The 26723-nt window shown below is 40.9% G+C and overlaps 1 protein-coding gene across 4 annotated transcripts in view; it reads right to left on the bottom strand.

The window, feature by feature from the left end:
* LOC148026803 (E3 ubiquitin-protein ligase At3g02290-like) overlaps positions 1-26444 on the bottom strand; it is a 77608-nt gene extending 51164 nt beyond the window's left edge. Inside the window, exon 1 of one of the 4 annotated variants that reach the window (XM_087691329.1) lies at positions 25701-26444. The gene's annotated coding sequence lies outside the window, so the exon portion shown is untranslated. Of the gene's footprint in view, positions 1-2634; positions 2700-25700 lie in introns of those variants that run through there. The other 3 variants (XM_087691330.1, XM_087691328.1, XM_087691331.1) reach the window with 3 other exon arrangements.
* Positions 26445-26723: the final 279 nt, after the last annotated feature.

Genomic DNA, 26723 nt, shown 5'->3' with positions numbered 1-26723 from the left:
TTCCAAAGATTTCAAGAGACCATCCATCGCAATTGTATTTGGGGTTTGCTTGAACGACCAAGGATCAATCGGAGGCCAATCCCATATTGGATGAAGGGGCAAATCAGATTGAAGGCTTACTAGTCATTTTTTATAGCAAGTAGCATTGGAATTTCAAGATTGGAGCAATCTCAATGTACTTCTTCCAGTTGCAATAGAAGTTAAAGAAATACCGTGAGGAGCATCAATTTTGGGGCCAATTAGGAGTCCAGTGTCTAAGATTAATCGATAACATTTGTATGATCTGTTTATGTGAATTTATTGCTTGCTGTAATTAGTGTATAATCAGGTCATTACCACCCTTTATCCTAGTGACTCCATCTATTGTCTACTAGTTGCCATGACCCCAGCAACTTTGTTTTGTTTATCAGCAAGCTGCATTGCCACTACCCTACTGCCATGACCTGTTCCAGTTTGCAGATGATCTGTTTGTAACCTTCTGCCCAGCATTTTCAGCATTGGAACTGCTACATTCTATTGTTGTACTGACTGCCCTAGCTGACATAATCCCTGGACTCCTGGACAGTTTGTTGCCTGTGTTTCCACTAGTTCTTGTTGTTGCCTGCTTTGTGAATCATCCAGACAATTGTGTTTTCTCCTTCAGAAATTGTGTTTGCTATTACCCACTTCCCCAAGGCTGCTACAGCTGCACTTTCTTCTTCTCCAACTGTGGTACCATTCTCCAACATCCAAACTTTGGTGGTGTGATGCTTCAAGTTCATCTAGAGGCTGTCTCCATCAAACCCCTCTGCTCAGCCCACTCCTAGAGAGAGTGATTTGAGTTTTTCTCTGATTTTGGACATATATTATTTCATTCAATTCATTGAGTTATTCCTTCACTCTACACTTTTGTGTTTTGTGTTTTCTTAAATTTCTCTTTGCGTTCAGTTGTTTTTAGTCGAGTTCCTGCATGCTTTCTATTTTCTCTACAAACCCTAAGGTGTTCTCCTCACAAAAACTCCCACAAAACTCTTTCAAAATGGATAGGGGAGACAGTCATCTATCATCCTTCATTTAGCCATCTTGTGCCTCAGCACCATCATTCTCCTCCAACACCCACGGTTCATCACCAGCCTCATATTCTGTCTGCTACCTGGCGGCCTTCCCTATTGCTACATGTGGCTGTCTTACCTTCCAAAAGTAGGTTGAAGCAGGCCATTAAGCAAGCTCCAAGATGCTGCCCAATTGCTCCAGCCATCCAAGCTGCTGCCACATTATCCAGGTGATCCTGTCCTGATCTGTTTGGCCCCAGATACAGCCCAACAGTGCCGCTTTGACTGCTCCAATGCTGACACCTGCTGCTTTGGAGGATCATGCTGTAGTTTTCTGCTACAAACAAAGATTTTCAGCTGCCATCTCATCCTATCAGCCATTGACTGCTATCTTTTTTTGGTCTCCTTTTGCTGTGCAGCTGTCCAACATCTAGTGTTGGCTGCGCACTTGCATTGAGAACCTGTATAGCATCTAATGACTCTACTTTCAGGTTGGCACATCCTGGACAACTCCCTGACCCCTATGCTCCACCCGCTGCTTCAATGAAGGCTTCACCCTTGGTTCGGCTTCTCTTTGAGATGGCACTTGTCCTACCGTTCCATATTCATTCATTACATCTCATACCTTGCTTGTGCACAGGATATTGTACTTATTCTTCCATTTATCATTCCACTTGTTCAAGCACTCATTTATTTTTTGTGGAATTTGTACCCTTTGTGCACTTTGTTAGCCCTCATGTCTTTCACATTGTCCCCAAAAAGCTCCAAATAAGAGTGTCAGAGTAACTGGGAAGCCAACCCCCCATCAATGATTATCAACTTGCTTAATCTATTTCTATTCAGCCCTCTGAACATTCTCCTTACCTTGCATTCAAACCCAGGTACTACCCCCCTCAAATCTTCTACTCACTACTCCAAAAACAGATATGTAAATCTGCCCTTGGACCTGCAAAGACCAAGCAGCCCGAGACTTGTATGAGCTAAGGTGTTAAAAACATAGAATGTAGCTAGCTTCCCTATGACCCATTGCACACAAGAATGTGTAACACAAAAGAAACAAACAATGATCTCACACAATTATATCTTCGAACTTCCAATTGAACACATGAAGATAAAGCTAGGGCTTGCAAAGAAAGCGCTAAGAGTGCATGAACACAACTAGAACACGATGAACTCAAACAATAATGCAAAACACAAAAAGAATGGAGAAGGATTTCATAAATGAATGAAGAAGGTCTAGATGTGTGGGTGCTCAAGGAGTGGAGCTGTGCAACAACCACTAACTCTCATGGAAGTGGTCTAAGGGACAGTGCCGAAAAGTTGCCCTTATTGTACAATCTCAAGTGCAACAAAACTACCAATGAAGATGTTAATGAAGTACACTACAGTTGAGGATGATAGAAACCCCACTCCATGCAAGAGATGCTGAAGATGATGATGTGGAGCAGCTGGCAGAAAAAACACAAGCTAGAAGGTGTGAGAGTGCAGAGTGGAAGAGGAAACACGAATAGGAGAGTGAAGGGAAGAGCAAGACTGCAATGGAAGAAGAAAATCTGCACTAAACTTTGAAAGAATGCTGAATACAAGGTGTCACTGAGGGCACCTGATCAGGCAGATGATGAAAGACAGCACGAGAAGATGGAGGAGATTCCCGAACGTTGAAGTATGATGAAACCTGCAAGACAAAACGACCAGCCAACTAAGGGGGCAAGCTATATATATCCCAAGAACAGCCAAATCCAGTCGACCTGCTCCAAGAGGCCCTAAAGATGCTGGTCGACCAGTATAAAATCAATAAAATAATGCTAGCGAAAAACAATCACCAGCTGCCCATAATAAACACAAGCTGCCCACCCCAATGGCCATTGAAAAAGAAATGCATGCTGGAAATAAACTTCAACCTATGTGGACACACCTAAAACTTGACTGGAAAAGAAATGCATTGAAACCAACCTTCCTTCTTGGAAAGGGTGGTGAAAACGTGATTAGGGACTTAATTACAGCAATTAACAAATTCAGAAAACTGAAATGCACACTTTACTATACAATCTTGGACATTGGACACCCTGTTGGCCCCAAAACTAGCACCCCTTTCAATATTTATTTAACTTATATTGCAATTGGATGGAGTACAACTGAGATTCCTTAGTCTCCTCCCCTAATCCAAATGCCCCTTGCTGTCACAAATGATCAGCAAGCCTTCTAAGCAATATGCCCCATGATCTTCACTCACAACTCATCCAAAATAGACCCTTGATTTGGCCAAATGCTGCCCCAAATCAATTGGGATGGACTGGCATCTGAAATCTCTTGCAATTCCTTGAATTCCAACTGCTGATTTTAGTCTTCAATGCCTCCAATTGCTGGCACGGGTCCCAAGGTAACTGCTAAACCCTAATTTTTGGTGTAAACCAGGGCTTACAGCAGAAATTCCCTAGTTGTCCACCAAATTTGGCTGAGATTTATTGAGATTATCAAAGATTAGGCTGGAGAAGGTGAGAGAATGTTGTAGAGAGAGAGATTTCTGAATTTCCACGTGGGAAAACCCCTGAAAATGGCTGATGCCCTATCAAGAGCTGCTCAAACGCTGTTGCCTATAGTTTGGAGAGCCACAAACTCCTATCGCCACCCATTAAATGCTGTCCCCAGCTACTGGAGATGCCACAAATGATGTCACCTACTCATGATGGATCATTTGCTGTAGTCGCCAACCTCTCGAAGGTATCCACAACAAGGAAATGTAACGATAGCCTGTTTCTCTCTCTCCCTCAGCCCCAATGCACTGAATGAGCCTCTACAACCCCCCAGCAACCTTCTTCCCATTGCATGGGAATTTTTGCCAAGCGGCAGCCTTCTTTTTCCATTTTCCAGCAAATCTCCAATCATTTAATTAATTTTCACATTAAATTAATTCTAAAAATTAATTTCAACCCTTTTGACCCAACCTAAAATTAGATATGTCCATCCACAATTTAATTAGCTAGGCCATTTTCAACCCCAAGTGGTCCTAAGCCTTAATTGACCCTTGAACAAGAATTAATTAATTAATGCTTCGTCCCTAGTGTCACCACTGACACTGTGATTATCCTAGGGCCAAACTGACACCAATTGTCACCCGAAACCCAACTGGCATAACTTATTGTAACTTTTGCCTTTGACACCCAATATTTCCTCAAGATCTTTGGCTTGTTATTGTGAAATATTTGCTATATGCATCACACATGTATCTCAACAATGCACGTTTGATTATTGAATTAATCAAATGTCTAGCATAAGCAAAGCATCCAAAAATTTCACGTCCTTGTGACAAATCTCCCCCTTGAAATCCTGCAATCATCCTTGATTGGACTACAATGTGTCCAAAGAAAAAGTATATTGCACTAGAATTTTCATAAGACATCACAGTCAATACAACATTGGCCACTGTTGTTTAACCATCCCACATGTTCCACAATTGGTGAAAATTTCCAGCCAATGTAAACACAACATAAAACTGAAAGATAGTCCAAAATTGTTGCTAGAAACTCATTGGATGCATCCATTTCTCATGTTTCTCAACTATTCTGACTAAAGAACCATAATACAGCATAAACTGAGCATAAACCATGGCAAAACTATCAATGGCATTCATTAAACATGCCACTGTCCATAAAACCAGCTAACAACCATTGATAACCAACGATAAATTAATCATAAACTCATCATATGCTAATTCTGAAAACTGATCACAAGCTAATGGAAATGGGATCCCAAACTGATCTCATGCTGATCATAAACCAATCTCTAACTGATGCGAAAGTATAGTTTCAAAGCCACAATAACAACCATACTCATCAGCATACATTTCACAATGACTAGTACTATCATGAGGACATGAAATTTTATTGCTTTACTTAGCATTTGATTAAAAGTTAATCAAATATACTAATGTCAATTGCACATGTGAGTTGCAAGTTAATTATTTTATAATGTGAAACCCAAGACCCCAAGATATCAATCGGTGCCAAAGGCAAAAGTTATAATAAGTTATGCTTAACAGGTACTAGGTCGTACCCGGTGTCAGATTTCAACCTAGATCAATTTATTAGCTACTAATGTCAATGGCGATAATAGAGACTAAGCATTAATTAATTAATTAATGCCAATCTAAGGGTTAATAATTACTCAAGGATACTTGGAAGACAAATTGGCTTAGCCAATTTAATTATTGGCTAGTAAAATTAATTTTTTGAGCACTAGAATAACTATTAAATTAATTTTCAAAAATTAGTATTCTGAAAATTAATTAATAAGTTAGATAATGCTGAAAAATGGGATTAGAAGGCCACCACTTGGCAAAACTTGCCCATGCAAGTGGAAAAAAACGTTTTTAGGCACTACTGGAAGTCTGTTCCAAGCATTGTGAGAGAAAAGGAGGTTATTAGAGAGCAAGAAGAGATTGTTGATGTGATTTGCAGCCAACAAGGATCAATCTTATAGCATGTGACAATAGTTTTGAGCCCTCTAAGAGTAGGTGATAGCATCCCAAGGTCCTTCGAGTAGAAATGACAACATATAGGAGGGGGCAACAGTCTTTATGGTGCTCCTAAGCTATGGGTGACAACTTCCATGGTTGTTTGAGTAAAGTAACAGTAGCTTTTCAGCGTTTCTCACAACGAAACTCTAAATACTTTATCTCATCCCCCAACCACCTCTCAAGTGATCTCAGCATTTTTCAATAGTTTGAGCCATTAGAGGAAGAGATTTCAATCAATCTCTATTGTAAACCCTAATTTACAATAGAAATTAGGATTTAACAGCCACCTTGGGATGTATGCTCAAAATTGAGGGCCTAAGACTTGAATTCCAACAGCTAAAATTCAAGAATTTTAGGGAGATTCAAGAGACCAACTAGCCAAAATCAGATTTGGGCCTAAATTTGTCTTTCAAGGAGCAAGGTGAAGACTAATCCCCATGCAAACCAAGGGGTAAATTGGTTTGAAGGCTTGCTAGTCAGTTTTGACAGCAATAGGCACTTGGATTAACGAAGGAGATCAAAGGATCTTAGTTGTACTCCTTCTAGTTGCAATATAAGATAAAGAAATACTACAAGGGATGCTAGTTTTGGGACCAACAAGCTATCCATTGTCCAAGATTAAAATACTAACATTTGTATTTTTATTTTATGTGAATTTCATGTTTTTTGTAATTAATGTTAAATCAAGTTAGTACCACCTTCTTTGGAAAGTTAGGCTGGTTTCATGGTTTCATTGCCGAGACACCATCAATTCCCTCAAATTGGAAAACCCAAGGCACCTGATTGAACGTTAGAATCTTTGCTCTAATATTGAGATTGTATTCATCTGAGCATTGCAACAAGAATGTCTTTAGATAATGAGATGAGATCAAGCAGGGATGATACCTCTCAATCTGAAAATTCACAAAGTGTTGGGAAAAACGCAATGTTTGATCTTGGACAAGGCACGCAACATGGACAACAGGTTGATAATGTTGGTTTAGACCAAAATGTGGGTCCTTCTAGGCCTTCGAAAGCTAATGATTAGCAAGAGGAAGAGGAATTTGATGACCAATTTAAAGACCATCCGAAAACAATAGCTCGAATGTTTATGCAATTGGCAAATGATCCTTAGTTCATGCGCTTTTTGAACCCCTTAAAAAAGGACAGCAAAGGCAAAAAGAGGAAATTGTCTTCAAGAGCTTCAAAATAGCAAGATGCACTGAAGAAAAAACCAATACAGTAACATGATATTCCAAACGTGGATAGTGAGCATAAGCAAATGATGCTAGCAAGGCAATTAATGCATATGCAAAAATTGATATTGAGCTAAAATTGCATTAGCCTGACTTAAATAGCCCCAAAACATGCTTAATTAATGAAAAAGCATTCTTATTTTAAAAGAAACATGATCCTATAGAGTTACTAACTCTCACATGCAAAACCCTAATTTGGGTGCCCTAAACTTTTTATAAATAGTTGTGCAACCTACCACTCTCCCTCAATCTCGTTTTTGCAAGTTTCAAGAGCCGTATCTCTAATGCCCACACCGTGTTCGCAGAGGACATCATAGTCAAACATTCCCCTTGTTGTATGTGAGCTCTCGCCTGCTGCCTAGAACTATCGCCTCGTACCCTAGAGCTATCGCCTACTATCCGATGCTTGTGTTTGCTACTGATATCATCAACTAGACCTATCGCCATCAGTTAGACACTGTCACCATCATCCAAAATCTGCATTTACTAAGTGTCTCTCTCTCCAGTTGTCGCCTGCACTTCTTGTATAGTCGTCTAATGCTTCTAGCTATCACCCAGTTTTTCTCCCTCCTCAAGTACCTGCGTTTTTTGTCTCTCTCTCTCTTCACTACCTTTGCATCAAATCTAGTCTCTCTAGCTGCATTTACTCATATTCGACACACAGAGGCTGCCTTGTTGCGTTTCGGGATTTGTTTCGGAGTATGACACTCTCTCTAGCTCGTAACCTCTACCTTGATCCAGAGATATGAGAGTTTGAGGTTCAGTATTCATTTCATAGTGTGTTTGCTACATGAGCACTATATATTTAATAGTCATTCACTTCATTCTCCATTGTGTTAAGTCTCTAAGTTACACTAACCCTAACTATGTTCTATGTTATGAATTTGTGTCTTGTCATACGATTGGTTTTGTATTTTTTGCATTTAGAGTATCCCTTCACATGGTATCAGAGCTAGGTACTCTTTGAGAAACCTTGGTCTTTGATCGAAAAGCTCGTCTGCAAAAGCAAGAACAAGTCACATGACATCGAATGCATTCACACCACCACTCTAGTCTCCCCAGTCAAATGTGGACAAAAACGACCAAGAGTGGGTCTCACAACTTGCTACTATCCGATCTAACATAGACAGAGAACCATCGAACTATCATGGAATCCATAGACCATATCAGATTTCTACCGCTGAGTTTGATCTTATCCTTATGCACAGGGCTCAACATGAGATTGAAGGTAACCCTAAGTTATCTCCTTTAGATTTGGTGCACAGAACTAATGATCTTGCGAGAACTTCGGAATCTCCACTACAAACTAGCCATCCATAAGTAAAACCTAGCTTGGATTACACTCCCCTTCCACAGTTCTTTTTCCCAATGTCGAGAATAAGTCCTATTATATTAGATTCTATGTCGACTAATTCTGTATTTTTTGTTGAATCAGGGGATGCTCATCAAGAAGTGACTCTTCAAAATAACCTTTGGTTTCTAAGCAATGAGGAAGACATGTATTTTTTAATGAACTCAAAACTAGGTGAGAAGCTCAAAGAAGAACTTGTAACTATTCCTTCCCTTCCTTTTCGTTCAAGTGATTTTATTTCTCATTGTCAATTTGGAGTAGGTGCATCTTCATCTAATGCATTTAACAACCAACCATGTTTCCCACAATAATATCTATTACTAATCCATTTGGGCTCCCACCCATCCCTCCCTCATATTCCGTTGCATCTTCCTTTCCATTTCCATTAAACACATCACATTTTCCACCTTTTGGGGGGGGGAGGGGGGGGGGACACGTGGTTTACACACTTAGGCATTGTCTTTAGAACCTCTACATACCCGCTTTCGTGTGGTGTACATGTGACGGAGGCTCGACCTCCCACACACACACTTTTGAATCATCGCTTTGGGAGTACATCCCAAACATACTCGAGTGTGGATCATTTGATACCATAATTTGCCTCTATGGCATTACCAAGTGGACCATCTGGTCCTTATGTTGCGCCCCAGGCTAACATTTGGATAGGGCTATCATGTCCCAGTACCTCCATCTCCACCTACCGTATCATATGGAACAATGTCCGTTTCTGTACCTTCGCATCAATCAACACTCATTGGACATCAACAATCTATTTTTGCCTATCCAACATTACCCCCTCCTCCTCCTTATCCACCACCACCACCACCACTAACTTATCCTCCACCTTACCCCACTTATCCATCTTCACAGACACCTCATGGTTCTAGCTCCTCATCTGCCAAGCATGCATTTAATGAGAAGACTCGTTTCAACGGGTCAAACTACACCACTTGGTCAAATTTGATAAGGCATGTCTTAGACTTTCAAAACCTATGGTATTTAGTGAAAGGGTTGGAACCCCAACTTTATCCCACACTTGTTCCATATAACACCATCCACTCATGGAAGACTTGTAACATCTCTGCCGTTGTCAAGCTTGTGCAAGCCCTAATGCAAGAGTTTCACTCTCAACTTCAACATTTTAACTTAGCATCCGAGCGTTGGGCCCACTTAACTAACCTGTATGCGGCTCAAGATAGGATCCGTCGCATCAATTTGAATCATGAGCTCCAAAATTTTAAAATCATCGACAAGGATGACTTGAAAGTCAAGTTAGCTAAGTATCGGCGTCTCCTTACTAAATTCTCAACCACGGGGGCTCCCAAGTCCTATAAAGATCAGGTACCTTGTTTCTTAACAAGTTGCCAAGAAAATATCTCCATTTTGTGCAGCAAGTAATTTCACAACCTCAAATGCCCACATTTTATAAGTTTAAGTGTCAATTGTTGCGTTATGCACAGTTGTTCAATCAATTTCATAATACATCCTCGATAGAAGGGGCTCTCGTTGCATCTTCTCAGAGGGGGCAACAAGGCAAGGAAAAACAAAATTCAAATCAAAATTCAAATCAAAACAAGGATAATGAATCCCAAGGAATCACATAATCTACTCTTAAACCTGAATAGCATAATATATCTAAGAAGAATAGGTATTGTCAATATTGTCAAAAGGCTAGCCATTATGACGACGAATGTCGATCTAAGCCAAGAGGCGCACAGCCAAAATCTAACCCAGTCGGGTAACCACTAGAAGGGAAAGTAGGGTAGTGACAACTCCCAGTAGGGATAGTGGCAAGACCAAACCCACACTGCCGCCAGTCAACTATCACAGTTGATAAACTACTCAACTCCAAAGGGTTCGTCTTATGGTCCAAAGAGGCCCACATTGTCTCCTTAGAGACATTGGATATGAGTCTTGTTCACATCTGCAAGTTGCCTTCGAGCGAGGTGGCTATAGACGCCCACTCGTCACAACCAAGTATATCAGCACCTGTTTGGCTTGTGGACAATGGATCTACCCATCAAATGGCTCCTATTTTCAGTTTCCAAGCCCTTGCAGCTGAGAGTATCCGTATAGGAAATAACTCCTTGGTAAAGATTTGTTGGGAATAAAAGCTCACCGTGCGTTTTATTGTGTTCGAGTATGAACGCACACCCTTACACTTTGTACTTTATATATATTAAAAGCCTAAAAATGTGGTACATTCGTCATTGTACCGAATACCCATTGTGTCATACTCACTCTCTCACTCTACTGCTCTCAACTCTCTGTACCTTCACTCTCAGCTCAGCTCACGCACAGACTCCGAGACTACAAACTGGTATCAGAGCGGATGACGGGCATGAGGTAACTGGCATGAGGTGACACACCTAAGGTGACGAGTGCTAGTCAAGACGTACAATAGGTTGCAGGCCAGTTAGGGCGTGCACAGTCAAGACGTGCAACAAACAAGTTGCAGGCGGGCTCAATAGGCAGGCGTAAAAGACAAGTCGCAAGCAAGCTAGTGTGCAGACAAGCGCCAAACAGGACAAACGTGTTGCAACCTCACAGGACGAAACAAACTGACATGACATGTTGACATTGACATGATGTGTTGAAGGCACACGCCGACAGGTGTTGACGGCACACACTGGCAGGCATTGACACCATCGGACAGGTCAACATGTCCACGGACGTCTTCCTATTTTTCATCAAATTTTTTGTGAAATTCCTGAAATTTTACCTTCTCCCCTCTACCAGTGTTCATATGCACAAGCACAATGTGCAATTTTTTATCCAAAAATTTGGGCCTTTTCCGGAATTGGAGATCTAATGCAGAAGTGAACAACCTGACTTAGAAATTGCGAAATCAATGCACAATTGCTCATGAAATTTTGGGGCTTTTCAAATTTCAGTAAAATTTCTTCAATTTTAGTGAAATTTGCGCACATCGGACCCAAAAAAAATTTGGGGCTTTTGCAGAATTTCATCAATTTGTGCAAGAATTGCTTGGTATATGCATTTGGGCACTTGAATTGATGCAATTTTGAATAGATTATCCTCAAAAAATTTGGGCCTTTTGACCCAAATTGTCAAATTTGTGCTCAAGAATGCTTTTGGAGCAGAAATTGCAATGAAATTTTGGGGATTTCACATGTAATTGTTGGCTTGGTCTCTAATTGTGTCAGAAATTGCTTGAGGAGTGCAGCATTTTTAATTCTGAAAATTCATTTGCAGATCTGAAAATTTCTGCAATCTTGGGATTTTCACTACTGGTTGGTACTCTTGTGCATTGTGGTCACTTGTTTCATATTTGGGCTTGCCTTTGGTGACTGCTTAGTCAATTTGGGACTACAAATTATGGTTGGACACAATGACAATAATAATCTTTTGCACATTAAGAAGCTTGAGGGTGCCCATAATTTTGCAATCTGGTAGAAACAATGCTATAATGTCTAGGGAAAAGAAACATGTAAAGCCCATCAAAACAAAGGGAATCAAACCAGCAGACATGGAACAAGACGAGTGGAATGACTTGGACGAGCTTGCTCGCTCTACCATCGAGCTCTCAGTGTTAGACAACTTGCTCTTCAACATTGAGAAGCTGAATTCAGCATATGCAATGTGGCAAAGGCTTGAAGAATTGTATGCTCAGAAAAGTGCAGCCAGCAAGGTTTGTTAGCTGAAAAAACTAATGGACTTTCGAATGAAAGAGGGTACAGTCATGTCTCTACATTTGAATGAGTTTAACTCAATTTTCAGTTGGCTAATCGCTTTGGATTTTCATATTGATGAAGAGTTCAAAGCTACCTTCTTGCTATGCACTCTGCCTGAAAGTTGGGATACTTTCAGGATGGCTTTGAGTAATTCGAATGCTCAGGTGTTATACTCTGATGTGGAAAGTTCTTTGCTGATGGAAAAACTCAACAAGCAGAATTACTCAGCAAACAAGTCTTCAAATGCATTACACACTAGAGGTAGATTTCAGCATAAGAGAGATTCTGAAAGCAGAGCCACAACAAATCTCGTGGAAAGAATGTGAAGTGCCATCATTGTGGCAAAAAGGGGCACTACAAAAGGGATTGTTTTCAGCTGAAGAAAGAGAAGGGCAAAAACAAAAACAATGAAGCCAACAAGGCTGAAAACAAGGACAGCCAGCATGCCAAAAAGAGTAATGTGAAAATAGAAGAGGTTAATGTAGTCACTCATGATAAGGGCAGTGATGCTGATGTACTTCTAGCTTCTTCCTTGGATGCACATGCATTGATTACAAATTTTGAGGATGATATTCACACTTGGATACTTGATTCAAGTGCGTCTTTTCATGTCACACCACATCATGAGTGGTTCTCTGACTACAATGTTACAATACATAGTATTGTTCACTTGGGGGATAAGTATGCATGCAAAATTGCAGGCATTGGCAGTGTGAAATTGGAATTTCAGCATGGCTCCATGTTTGTTTTGCATAATGTGAGACATATACCTCAGCTCAAGAAGAGCTTGATAAGCACAGGGCAACCAGATGATGAAGGCTATCACACCACCTTTGGGTATAACAAATGAAAAATATGTAAGGGCTCTCGCATTGTTGCTAAGGGGTCCAAAAATGATACTCTATATCCTCTCCATGTATCTAGTGTGCGTAACCATGTTGTTGCCATAACTAAGCAGCCAAGTGTTTCTTTGTGGCATAGCCGGTTGGGACACATGAGCCAATCTGGAATGAAAGTGCTCTCTCGTTTGGGTTATTTACTCTCTTTGAGGTATGTTGATTTTAAACAGTGTGATCGTTGTATTTATGGTAAACATGCTCAAACGTCACACAAAAAATCTCTTTCTCTAAAGTCTTCACCCTTAAGAATTAGTACATTCAGATGTATGTCAAATGCCAGGATTATCTCTAGGGAGAAAAAAGTATTTTATTACCTTTGTTGATGATGCCACACGCAAAGTTTGGGTTTATCCAATCCATCGCAAAGACAAGGCCTTGGATAAATTCAAAAAATTCCTAGCACTTGCTGAAAATCAGACCAGCAAGACATTGAAATGCTTTCGCTCTGACAATGATAGAGAATATGTGTCCAAAGCCTTTCAAGAATTTTGTAACATCAAAGGGATTAAGAGGGAGCTTACTGCTCCTCATAATCCGCCCCAAAATGGTGTTGTAGAGCATATGAATCGGACCATTCAAGACGAGGTCCGTACAATGCTGTCACATGCTGCTTTACCCCATGGTTTTTGGATAGAGGCTGTTATGACAGCCGTACACATGATTGATCACTCACCAAACAAGTCTTTTGGGGGAGGAGGGGGATGCACGGGGTAGTTCCCCAAGAAGTGTGGTCGAGCAAGCCACCTTCATATGCACACTTGAAAGTGTTTGGCTGCGAGGCATTTGTGCACATACGCAAGGAAGAGCGCAGCAAACTTGAGCCAAAGTCCTGTAAATGTATTTTCCTAGGATATGGTGATGAAGGTGAAATGGGATATAAATTATGGGATCCCGAGAAAAGAAAAGTAGTACGCAGCAATGATGTCATCTTCTAGGAAGATCGCATGCACAAACAGCCCGAAAGGACAAAGGAGGTCCGAAGGGTTGTATTCCGAGAGGATGTACCAATAGGACAGCAAAGAATGCCTGTTAGACAACAACAAATACATGCTCAAAATGTCCCTGAAAATGCAGGGAATGATGCTGAAAATGATCAACAAGATCTTGCCCATGATGTCCCACAAATTCAGCAAGAACATGTGCACTTGGAACAACCTGAACCATCTTGCCCATGATGTCCCACAAATTCAGCAAGAACATGTGTACCTGGAACAACCTGAACCGGTTATACAACAAGCTGTTAATGCAGATTTATAGGCTGAACAGCCAGCAAATATTGACCACTGGGTCTGTAGGTCGACCAGAGTGCAAAAACAGCCAAGCAAATTTGTTCCTGGAGTAAATTATATGGCTAATTATATCATGTTAACAGATTGTGGTAAACCATCATGCTTCCAGGAAGCAATGGACATACAAGATAGTAAGAAATGGCAAAAAGCAATGCTATCAGAGATGGAATTTCTCATGAAAAATGGCACTTGGGATTTGGTACTTTTGCCAAAAGAACAAAAAGTGTTACCCTGCAAATGGGTTTACAAAATGAAAGTCACTTTTGGTTCTTTGCACAAGTACAAGGCACGCTTGGTTGCTAAAGGGTACAAGCAAGAACATGGAATTGATTTTGATGAAATCTTTTCTCCTGAAATCAAAATGACTACTTTGCGAACCATCTTGGACTTGGTTGCATCTGAGGACATGGAACTCATACAGATGGATGTAAAAACTGCCTTCTTACATGGTGATCTGCATGAGGAAATCTATATGCAGTAGCCTGGCGATTTTGTTGCAAAAGGAAAAGAGCACATGGTATGTAAACTCAACAAAAGTTTGCATGGGCTAAAGCAGGCACCACGCGAATGGTATCACAAATTTGATACATTCATGCAATCTCAAGGATTTCATCGTTCTCAAGTTGATCACTGCTTATATACCAAGAAGGCAGCAGATGGCAGCCTTATTCTCTTGGTTTTGTATGTAGATGACATGCTAATTGCAGGCAAGGATGTTCACGCCTTGGACTCCTTAAAACAGAGCCTACACAATAGCTTTGATATGAAAGATCTTGGTGAGGCAAATCACATTCTTGGCATGCGTATACTCAGAGACAGATCAAAAAGTATTCTTTATCTGTCACAACAGGAATATATTACAAAAGTTCAGCGACGTTTCAATATGGAGGGGAGAAAAGCTATTAGTGTACCATTGCCTCCATATGTGAAACTTAGTGCAAATGACAGCCCTACATCAAATGATGGCAAGGCTGAAATGGCCAAGATACCTTATGCTTCAGTTGTTGGTAGCTTGATGTATGCTATGGTTGCTACACGTCTTAACATTGCATTTGTGGTGGGAGTAGTTAGCAGATACATGGCATATCCTGGCAAAAAGCATTGGGAAGCAGTGAAGGGTATCATGAGATACCTTAAGGGCACAAAGGATTTGTGTACCTGCTTTGGTAAGCAAAAGTCATCTGTTGTTGGTTTCACGGATGCAGACTATGCTGGCCATCCTGACTGCGGAAAATCTACTTCCGAATATGTGTTTATTTTCACAGGAGAAGCAATCTCTTGGATATTTAGGCTGCAAAAGTGTGTTGCACTGTCTACTACAAAGGCAGAATATGTAGCTGCCAACACAAAGGCATGCAAAGAGGCTTTATGGCTTTCACATCTAGTGAGAGAGCTTCGGATTACAGAGGTTCGTATCCTCTACTGTGATAGTCAGAGTGCTATCGTGCTAGCACGGAATCCTGTCTTTCATGCAAAGACAAAGCACATACAGGTGAAGTATCACTTCATCAGGGATGTACTTGACAACAAAGGCATTGAGCTTATCAAGATACATACAGATGATAATCTTGCAGACCTTCTCACGAAAAGTCTCCCAAGCGAGCGGCTTGCTCATTGTCGCCAGATGATAGGGGTTGGATAGTATATGTGTCTTTCAACTTTGTACACACATACACTTAATTGATTATTTCCTCTACCTTCAAGCACGTTGCCTTTAGGTGGGAGGTTGTTGGAAATAAAGGCTCACCGTGCCTTTATTGTGTTCTGGTGGGAATGCACCCTTACACTTTGTACTTTATATGTATTCAAAACCTAAAAATGAGGTACATTCGTCATTGTACCGAATACCCAGTGTGTCGTACTCTCTCTCCCACTCTACTGCTCTCAACTCTTTGCACCTTCACTCTCAGCTCAGCTCACACACAGACTCCGAGACTACAAGATTCAAGCCTAGGGTCACATCAGTTTTCCCACTGACTAGGGTCCAAATCTAGCTTCGTTGGATGATGCCTATCATGTCCCTCAACTTGGGATAAACTTGTTGTCCATTCAACAACTTTGCCAATTCGAACAAGCAGTTTTCTTCACAACAACCCGTCGAGGTCCTAGACTCTCAGGCTGGTTTAGTGATTGCTCGAGGCAAGGCACAGCCTAATGGCCTTTACCACATGACTCATTTTCTTATTAAGCCAACTGCCGATGATTCAGAGTTCCGTTGCTTCCAGGCCTTGGCCACTATACGGGAGCCGACATACTCTGTCTTTGGCATTTTCGCTTAGGACATATTGGCTGCATCTCTCTCTATGAGTTGTCATGTCAAGGGGTGGTTAAGGACCTTCCACGCCTCAAACTATCTCGAGAGGTCTGTAAAGCATATCAGCAAGGTAAGCAACATCATACACCCTTCCCTCAACAAAAGCTTTCCTATATATTTTGCATGCATCCAAGGTACCATGATGACAATATGTCTACCATGAAGTCACTACTAGTCATTGTGAGATGCATGCAAATAAGTATGAGTTTCACCCAAGCATTGAAACTATACTTTTGCATTAGTTTATGATCACTTTGGCATGAGTTTTTGCCTCAGTTATGAGAGAAAATTTCTGATCAATTTCAGCTAAGTTTTTAATCAATTTAAGAACCGTTTATGGTCATTTTTGGGATCAATTTTGCATCAGTTTTTACAATAGCTACTGATCAGCTTTTATAATTAATTTGTGATCAGTTTGGGATCACATTTGCAGTAGTTTGTGATCAGTTCACAAATCACCAAGTGATCAGTTTATACTCAATTTTCAATGGTTTACAGCTTGTTCCATGGACAGCAGCATCTTAGTAAATGCCACCGACAATTTCAGCCATGGTTTATGCTGAATTAATGCTTTTCTATGGTTGATAGTCAAAGCAATTGAGAAACCTGAGTTGTGATAGTCTGAACAATTGAGAAACCTGAGTTATGGATGCACCAATGGGTTTCTCGCAACAATTCTGGACTAATTTTCACTTTATTGTTGTATATGTTGGCTGGAAATTTTGGGTAGGTTTGGGACATATAGCATGGTTGGACAACAGTGGCCAATGTTGTAACAGTGATGCCGTATGAAAATTCTAGTGCAGTATGCTTTTCCCTCAGCACAATGCAATGCAATCAATGACAATTGTAGAGATTTCAAGGGGATGGTCTGTCAATGAGGACATGAAATTTTATTGCTTTGCTTAGCATTTGATTTAAAGTTAATCGAATGTGCTAATGTCACTTGCATACGTGAGGTGCAAATTAATTATTTCACAATGTGGAACCCAAGACCCTGAGATATTAGTTGGTGCCAAAGGCAAAAGTAGTATTAAGTTATGCATGATACGTACTGGGTGGTACTCGATGTCAGATTTGGGCCTCGACCAATTTACTGGCCACTAATGTCTTTGGTGACATTAAAGACTAGACATTAATTAATTAATCAATGCCAGTCTAAGGGTCAACAATTGCTCAAGGATACTTAAAAGACAAATTGGCCTAGCCAATTTAATTATTAGCTACTGGTTAAATTAATTTTTTGAGCACTAGAATAATTATTAAATTAATGTTTAGACATTAATATTCAAAAAATTAATTTAATAAGCTAGATAATGCTAAAAAATGGAATTACAAGGTTGCCACTTGGAAAACCTTCGCCTATGCAACTGGAAAAAACGTTTTTAGGGACTGATGGAAGTCTATTCCAGCCATTGTAAGAGAAAAAGAGACTGTTAGAGAGCACAAAAGGCTGTTGATGTGATTTACAACCACCAGAATCAATCCTACAACATGACATTAGTTTGGAGGCCTCCAAGAGCAAGTGACAGCAGCCCAAGGTCCTTCAGTTACAAATGACAACATACAAGAGGAAACAACAATCTTTCTAATGGTCTTAAGCTATAGGTAACAACTTCCATGGATGTTTGAGCACAGTAGCAATAGCTTTTCAGCGTTTCTCCACAATGGAACTCTCAAATTTCTCTCTCTACAACATTCTCTCTCATTCCCTAGCCATCTCTCTCAAGTTATCTCAATATTTTCCAGTAGTTTGAGCCATCAAAGGAAGAGATTTCAATCAATCTCTATTGGAAACCCTAATTTACAATAGAAATTAGGGATTGATAGCCATCTCAGAATGCATGCTTAGAATTGAGGACCTAGGACTTGAATTCCAGCACAACTGAAATTAAGGAATTTCAGAGAGATTCAAGAGGCCAACCAACCAATATCAAATTTGGGGCTGAATTTGTCTTTTAAGAAGTAGGGTGAAGGCCGATCCCTAAGCAAACCAAGGGGAAAATTGGTTTAGAAGCTTGATGGTCAATTTTAATAGCAAGAGACACTTGGATTAGTAGTGAAGATCAAAAGATCTCAGTTGTACCCCTTCCATTTGTAATTTAAAATAAAGAAATAGCACAAGGGGTACCAATTTTAGACCCAATATGCTATCCATTGTTCAAGATTAAAGTGATAATATTTGTATTCTCAGTTTATGTGAATTTCATACTTGCTATTTTTACTGTTAAATCAAGTTAGTACCACCCTCTCCGAGAAGGAAGGCTGGTCTCAAGTACACTAAATAGTGACCTCATGGCAAACATACTATCAGCATAGTACCTTGGATGTATCTTGAATACATCTGAGATCCACTAAATATGAAAACTGCTCATAGCTGGCCGAGTGGAAGTGCTACCTCCCCCTTGAGCATCAGGCATTGCTCTGGACCCCTACTCTATTGAACCTAACTGAGCCCAATCCAAAGTCGACTCTAACTGAAAAGCATCAAGGTAAAGTTGCAACAATTGAGGGTGGCCTACTAAGTCATCCTCTTCCATTCACTTAGCATCCATTAATGAATAGTTCTGAAACTTCACCAAAATCCTTCTCGAAACTTTACCTTTGACCTTTCTTTCTTTATGTGCCAAAAACTACTAAGATACCAATATCTCATCCAACTCCTCAACCTGGGGATAGATTTCAGTAGATATATCCCCTTGCACCTCATTATGAAAAGGCCTCAACAAACTAACATGAAAGGCATTGTGTATCCACCAATGTGGAGGCAATTTCAGCCAATATGTAATATCACTGATCTTCTTCAATACTTGGAAGAACCCATAGTATCTGATACTTAACTTTGGATACAACCTCTCTATACCTTTCATCTTTTTCAGCGCTGCCTTTTCAAAACACAACATCATCAAATTTCTCTTCCCCTTGTTGGTCATCAACATCATTTTACCTCGAAGACCCTATATCTTGACCAATAGCAACATTTTCAGCTTCTTGTCCATGGTGTGAGCCTTGTCCAAGATCAAGCATTGCATTTCCTTCTTTCCCATGTGAATGTTCATACTGAGAGGCATCATCACTACTTGATTCCATCTCACTATATGATGACATCTTGTTGTAAGTACTCAGATAAGTACAAATTCAATACTAACACAAAGCTTCTAGCTTGCAATCACATGGTTCAGGCCCACCAAGTCAAAGAATTTGATGTTATTCCGGAATGGAACCATGAAACTAGCCTTCTTTCTTGGAGAGAGTGGTGAAAATCTAATTAAGCACTTAACAATAGCAATTAACAAATTCAAAAAATTGAAATGCACACTTTACCATGCAATCTTGGACATTGGACATCCTATTACCCCCATCCTATTAGCCCCAAAACTAACGCCCCTTTTGGTATTTCTTTAACTTATATTGCAATTGAATGGAGTACAACTAAGATTCGCCCCTTATCACGAATGATCAACAAGCCTTTTGAGCAATTTGCCCCTTGATCTTCACCCCAAGACTTGTCTAAAATGGACCCTTGATTGGCCAAATGCTGCCCCAAATTAGGCTAGCTAGCATCTAAAATCTCTGGCAATTCCTTGAATTCCAACAGCTAATTTCAGTCTTCAATGCCTCCAATTGCTGGCACGGGTCCCAAGGTGGCTGCTAAACCCTAAATTATGCTGTAAAATAGGGTTAACAACAGAAATTCCTTTTCTGACCACCAAATTTGGCTGAGATCTGCTCCAAATGGCTGAGATTTCCTAAGATTAGGTTGGAGAAGGTGAGAGAATCCTGTAGAGAGAGAGAGACTTCTGAACTTCCACATGGGAAAACTCCTGAAAATGGCTGCTACCCTAGCAAGAGCTACACAGAAGCTATCACCTACTGTTTGAAGAGCCACATACTGCTGTCACCAGCCATTAAATGCTGTTGCCGGCTGCTGGAGGTGCCATAAATGCTATCGCCTGCTCTTGATGGGCCGTTTGCTGCAATCGCCAGCCTCTGGGAGGTCTCCGTAGCATGAAAATGCAACCAACAGCCTAACTTCTCTCTCTCCCTCAGCCCTAATGCATTGAATGAGTCTTTTCAACCCCCAACACCATTCTTGGGAATTTTTGCCAAGCAACAACCTTCTTTTTCCATTTTCCAGCAATTTCCAATCATTTAATAATTTTTCAAAATTAATTAATTCTGAAATTTAATTTCAGCCCTTTTGACCCTACCTAAAATTAGATGTGCCCATCCATAATTTAATTGGCTAGGCCATTTGCAACCCCAAGTGGTCCCAAGCCTTAATTGACCCTTGGACAATGCTTAGTCCTTCATGTCGCCACTAACACTTATTGACAAATTAATTGCCTTCGAGCCAAACTAACACCAACTATCACCCAAAACCCAACTAGCATAACTTGTTACAACTTTTGCCTTTGACACCCATTGTTTCCTTGAGATCCTTGGCTTATTACCATGAAATATCTGCTATGTGCATCTCAACATTGCACATTTGATTATTAAATAAATCAAATGTCTTAGCATAAGCAAAGCATCCAAAAATCTCAGTCCTTATGACATCCATGCTCTAGAAAGAGCTACCTCCTCCGTCAAAACATGATAGACTGAATGTCAGAGCTCCTAATGTCCCCATCTGGCTGAAACTGAGACTCATAAGCAAGAGATGACTATGCATGATAAACATGACTAATAACATCCCCTCTCAAATTCTCAATATTATAGAAGGCCAAAGAAGATGGAATGGATCCAAGGGTAGCAAAATAAGTGCAAAGCTTATGAAAGTCCGTCGATGAAGAAGCTCCTCACAATCTTGGGAATCCTCCTCTAAAACACAAGGAGCAAGGAAATCCACAACCACATCACTAATATATCATCCCCTATAAAAGGGATTAGTATGAGGGAACCACCAAAGGAGAGGGTGGGGGATGGATGGAACCTGTGGGATTGATGGCGCACAATCGAAAATGAGTACGCCTATAGACAATTGCCTCGGAGGACCTTGCACAAGGGAGGGGAAATAGATCTTGTAAAGCCCTCTCTCCTATCAACTTGTCGCTAAAGTAGCTCTTGTAGAAGAATCTTCAATAAAGACAACTTGCTCAGTGAAGACAACGCGGAGACTGATTCTAGTAAGGCAATGAGCAGAAAGGAGTGGAAAGTCCAAGTCTGAAACATGTAAGACTTCTAAAACAAAGCTCAATGAATGGTCTGGCAATAATGGCAAAGTGACAACACTAATAAGCACTAATAAGATAAGCCCTCTCTCCTATCAACTTGTCACTAAAGTAGCTCTTGTAGAAGAATCCTCAATAAAGATGGCTTACTCGATGAAGACAACCTGGGTACTGAGTCTACTAAGGCCATAAGCAGAGAGGTGGAACTCCTAAGTCTCATACATGTAGGACTTCTGAAACAAAGCTTGATAAATGGCCTAGAAATAACGGCAAAGTTACAACACCACTAATAGGCACCAATGAGATATCACCAACATTGATAGTACCCTCAAATGGACAAAGATCCTATAGGAAATCTCCTTGAGTTGTATGACTTGAAGCACCGTCGTCAATAAGCCAAGGCCTCTTTGAAGACAAGGTAGCCACTAAAGAAGACTTCTCCATCCCATGGATATGAAGGAAAACGAGCTCATAGGTAACAATTGGTGCCCCTTAGGATGAGTGCCCTTCCCATAGTATAGGCATTTAGGTTTCTCTGAATCTATGTCACAACAAGAGAAAGACTCCGAATGGTGAACCTGCTTCTTCTTGCTATTAGCCTTCTTGTCCTTCTTGTTGCCCCCTATTGAACTTGTAGCAAAAGATTTTGTAGAGCTGGATCCAAGCTCATCCTGCATGTTCTCCATTTGGTTGATATGCTCCTGCACAGAGGGAGAATCATCAACTAAGAGCATTCGAAGTTTCTTCTCTAGGGTGATGTAGTGGACAAAGGTTTTCTGATAATAGAGGAAAACTAACATTTGTCCACACTTCCATTGCCATCCAAAGTCAGTGCACATGGACATGGACAGAATCTTGTGATCTCATAAAAAGGAAAGACCAAGCTCTAGAGTTAAGCCGATCCCATAGAGTAGCATGGTCCATCGTAGAGCCAACGTGGGGATCCTCCACTAGACAAGGAACTAGGTTGGTAACCAAATCCCAAAGATCAAAGGTATCGAGGATGCACTCCTCTTTGCATAACCAAAGGGAGTAGTTCGACCCATGAAGTTGATCTTCTTTGGGTAGGCAAGGAAGCATGGGCACTTTAACATGGGGTGTCAACATGGCAATATGAGGGCCAGAGGTACGGGCCCTGCGTAAATATGGAGAGAAGTAAGAGGAGGTGAAGGGGGCTCCAATCTTCTCGATATAACATAGGGAAAACAAGGCTCTGAATATCAATCTTCACATCGCTTTTCGCAACTATTTAACTAGTATGATTACCTATCAAGAGAAGGGAGAAGCTCCTCTTCAAAATCGTCAAAAGCATAGAATTGGTAGTAATCCATCTCTGAAAACCTGAAAACATTGGAAAATTTTGTATTTTGGTGTTAGGATGCCCCGAGGGAAAATCAGCTACACCTTGCAAAAGGAAGTTGTAGTTGCCCTGCACACTTCATAGGAGACCCAAACAATGCAAAAAATGTGTTCTTTGTGACAGATTTGCTCCAAACAGCAAGCTAAGTGTGGTTTTCTCTTTGTAGAACCTCGGAGTCCTCTAATTGGCCCTGATACCATGTGAGAGTGCAATGGAAAAGGAAACATGAACATGGAGAGAGAAGACAAGAGAAAGAATGCAATTGAAGAAGAAAATCTGCACTGAACTCTGAAACAATGCCGAATACAAGGATGCTTGATCAGTCCCAGCACACAGCCCAAGGCATCACTAAGGACACTGGATCAGGCCAGTGATGAATGGCAACACTGGAAGATGGAGGAGAGTCCCGAACGTCGGAGTGTGCGGAAACCTGCAAGACAGAATGACCAGCCAACTAAGGGGGCAGCAGGCTATATATAGCCAAGAACAGCCAAATCTGGCTGACCTGCTCTAGGAGGCCCTAAATACGATCGCCGACCAACATTAATCAGTAAAACAATGTTGGTGTAAAAAAGTCAGCAGCGACCCATACTAAACACAGCCTACACACCCCACTAGCCAAGAAATGCATGCTGGAAATAAACCTCAGCCAATGTGAACACACCTAAAACCCAGCTTAAAAAGAAAAGCATGCTCTAGAAAGAGCTGTCTCCCCCGTCAAAACACAACAGACTGAATGTTGAAGCTCCTAATGTCCCCGTCTAACTCAAATTAAGGCCCACAAGCAAGAGATGACTATGCATGACAGACATGGCTGCTAATAAAAGGTGCTTGATAGTAGGTGATTGCTACAAATGATGTAGACAATGCTGGACAGCAGCCTGAAACCAGAAATGCGAGCTCTAGAGGCTATAGCATAGCACCGGCGATGGCTGCAAAAGGTTACGGAGATGACTGCAAACTAAAATGCTGCAGCTAGGAGACCTTCAGAAGGCACCTTAGGGTGGCAGCAGCAACAGGCGAAGCTGGTGGAGCTGGGTGGCAGCAGTGGCTAATTGGGCAGCTCCGTGGAGAGCTGGGCAGCAACATCTGGGGCTGGAGTAGGAGGTTGATGATAAAGGTAGTGAAATAAGAGTAATGATGATCAAGCTGATAGCATTGACCATGGGGATGAGGGATGAAAGTGGTGTGCACACAGAGTCCCTATTTATAGAACATACCAGAGCCAAAAAAAGGTCTCATGTGTCGTACAAAAAGCAGAAATGCTTTTTGAGGCTGTTTAATGAGCTAGAAAATATGATAATTTCTAAGGCAAATTTACGTAGCTATGGTTGACTCTAATGTTAAAAGCATACCTTTAATGAAACAGTCCTCCAATGCTATAACCTATCTATAGAGAGGAATGTTATAACCTATCTACAGAGGGGCCCCAACTACAAGTCCATAAAAAAGACAATCGCCAACTGCACACACCAATGTGTACAGCCATTTTCCTCAATATCTCCAAATCAATGCTTGAAAAAGGTAATTCTGTACAAACCATTGCATGTCAAAGTTTGTTTCTTCTCCCTAAAGCTCTTAAAACAAATACACAAATTACATGTTCAGTGAGAAAATTTGAGGGAAACAAAATCTATACTCCATAATAACCAAAAAGACTTCAACACATGTGAGATATCTGCGTCAAAGCCCAACACAGACCGAAAATATGTAAATCTGGCTCAGACTGTTTTCCTGGCAAATGTCCCTTGTCACTTGAGAAAACTGCATATGACCACTTCAAGCAGGTCACTTGAATGCAAATTGGGGCTAGATTCTACATGGTAATCAAAAGAGCAAACTCCTACAGTGTTTAAAACATCAACAAGAATTTGTGTCACTGTTTCAAAAACTTGAAAAACTATCCAATCCTGACGCTAAATCATTTTTCCATCTAAACACTGGATTGGCTTTGCAGCTCCAACACCTTACTGAAATAGCCAAATTGCCGAATGCACAGGAAAGTGCATCATTTGCAGTTGGACTTTTTATTGGCTGAAGAAATAGCAAGTATACAGCCATTTCAATAGGAATGGCAAGAATCAGAATAGGAAAGGCTAGTTGAAAACCATCTAGGTTGATCGCATCGTTTTGAGCATCACAAGAAACAGTGCAGAGCAAACGCGTTTTCCCACTTCTCAAAAGTCATTCCAGCTACAATTTCATGATAGTAAGCTCAATGCAGTCAATTGCTTCGAAAATAATGATCATTGTGTTTGAATTAGTCAAGACATCAGAGGGCTTGTAAACCTCCAACATCCTGTCATGCTATTTACAGCCTGTAAACTTATGTTTGAAGTATGAAGTCATTGATGTCAGAAAACACATCATTGCTGTGGCATAACCACCTTCTTATTTGACAAATCATTAATGTCTCTCTAGCAGTGCACTAGTAAGCTAAACTTCGTTCTCGAGCCTTTCTAACTCACAACAAGAATAGCAGTTGTACAAAGGACTTCCACTTCTGTTCGAAGTCTCAGCCCATCAGCAAGAAATCAAATCAATCAACAAAAACTGTGTCATATCTTTGCCAACATGATGCATAAGCTGTTCCCAGCAATCCAAACCATTCAAAGAGATCCAAAGATGACATATTTCATCAATAGATGATTCTATCATGTGAAGACCAAAAATCCAAAACAAAATTCCTGGATATAGCATATATAATTGCAGGCCAATTAGTGCAGGGGTATTGCTTTCATTTGCTAGATTATAAAAATCAATGGGAAAACAATGACCTGCAACTTGTAACAGCTTCAAAAATCTAAGACTGATTATACTCACAACTCTAACTCACTTATCAATGCAAACCTTGCCTGACTAGCCAATCCTTGTGCTGCCACAGCTGCTGCCACAATGATGATGATGCCAATAACAACGACAACAATGACGAAGCAGATGATGATGACGACAAGGATGACAACAAAGGCAATGATCAGCGAATGGTGATCATGTCAGGGAAGATTATAATAACTACGACAATGACCGTAACGACCTGTCTCCGATGACAACAATGTAAAGGAGAGCAACCAACAGTGATGCAATGAAGAGATTGCCCTCAGTGCAAGGCCGGAATTTCCCTGTCATGCAGCCCCAATTTCAATGAGCTGAGCAGGCAACTCAGAACCGCCTCCTTGCCGAACAACTGATGCCCCGGCCCCCCTCTCCTGTGGTTATCCGAGAAAATTGAAAGGTTCAATTGCAGCAACCCCTGTCTTTCTGAGCAGCAGGTCAAACGAAGGGGCAAAGAATCCAAGGGATGGATTAAGTGGCAACCCAAAACATGAGATCTGGTATCAAGTTGTATGGTCTTCCTTATCAATAACAGACTCTCTCACGCTCTGTATATTCATTCCTCTTCTGTAGGTTGGGAGCGATAATTTTCTGTCTTTTCTGCGGTAGGCGCTCGCTGAGAATAGAGAGATCATACTGGCCTTCGATTATCTTTTTTTGACTTAGGGACCCTCCTCCCACCACCATGGCCGGAGGGACTGTTCTCTCTCTCTCTCTCTCTACCGTCCCAACAACAAACCAAGTCGCCCACCTACCATTCATTTCACTCTCCCCCCCCCCCTCTAACACTTATGAGCTCTTTAGGCCTAGGTGTGTTGTGGTGAACTCTCTCTCTCTCATGAGCTCTTTAGGCCTACGTGTTAAGTGGTAGACACATCTCTCTCTCTCTCTCTCTCTCATAGGCATGTGTGCTCATTGGTTCAATCTCCATTTCGAAAGTTGCCTATTGTTTTTTTTATCAAAATTAGGGGCACATACACGCATGATGAGCCCTATTAGACCTTTGAAGAGAGCTATCTAAGATAAA

Source organism: Lygodium microphyllum, chromosome 13 (genome assembly GCF_053477565.2).
Source record: "Lygodium microphyllum isolate KBCC chromosome 13, Lygodium_microphyllum_v1.1.10, whole genome shotgun sequence".
Classification (NCBI taxonomy): Eukaryota; Viridiplantae; Streptophyta; class Polypodiopsida; order Schizaeales; family Lygodiaceae; genus Lygodium; species Lygodium microphyllum.
The sequence above is the reverse complement of the archived record's forward strand: the minus strand, read 5'-3'. Positions and strand labels throughout refer to the sequence as shown.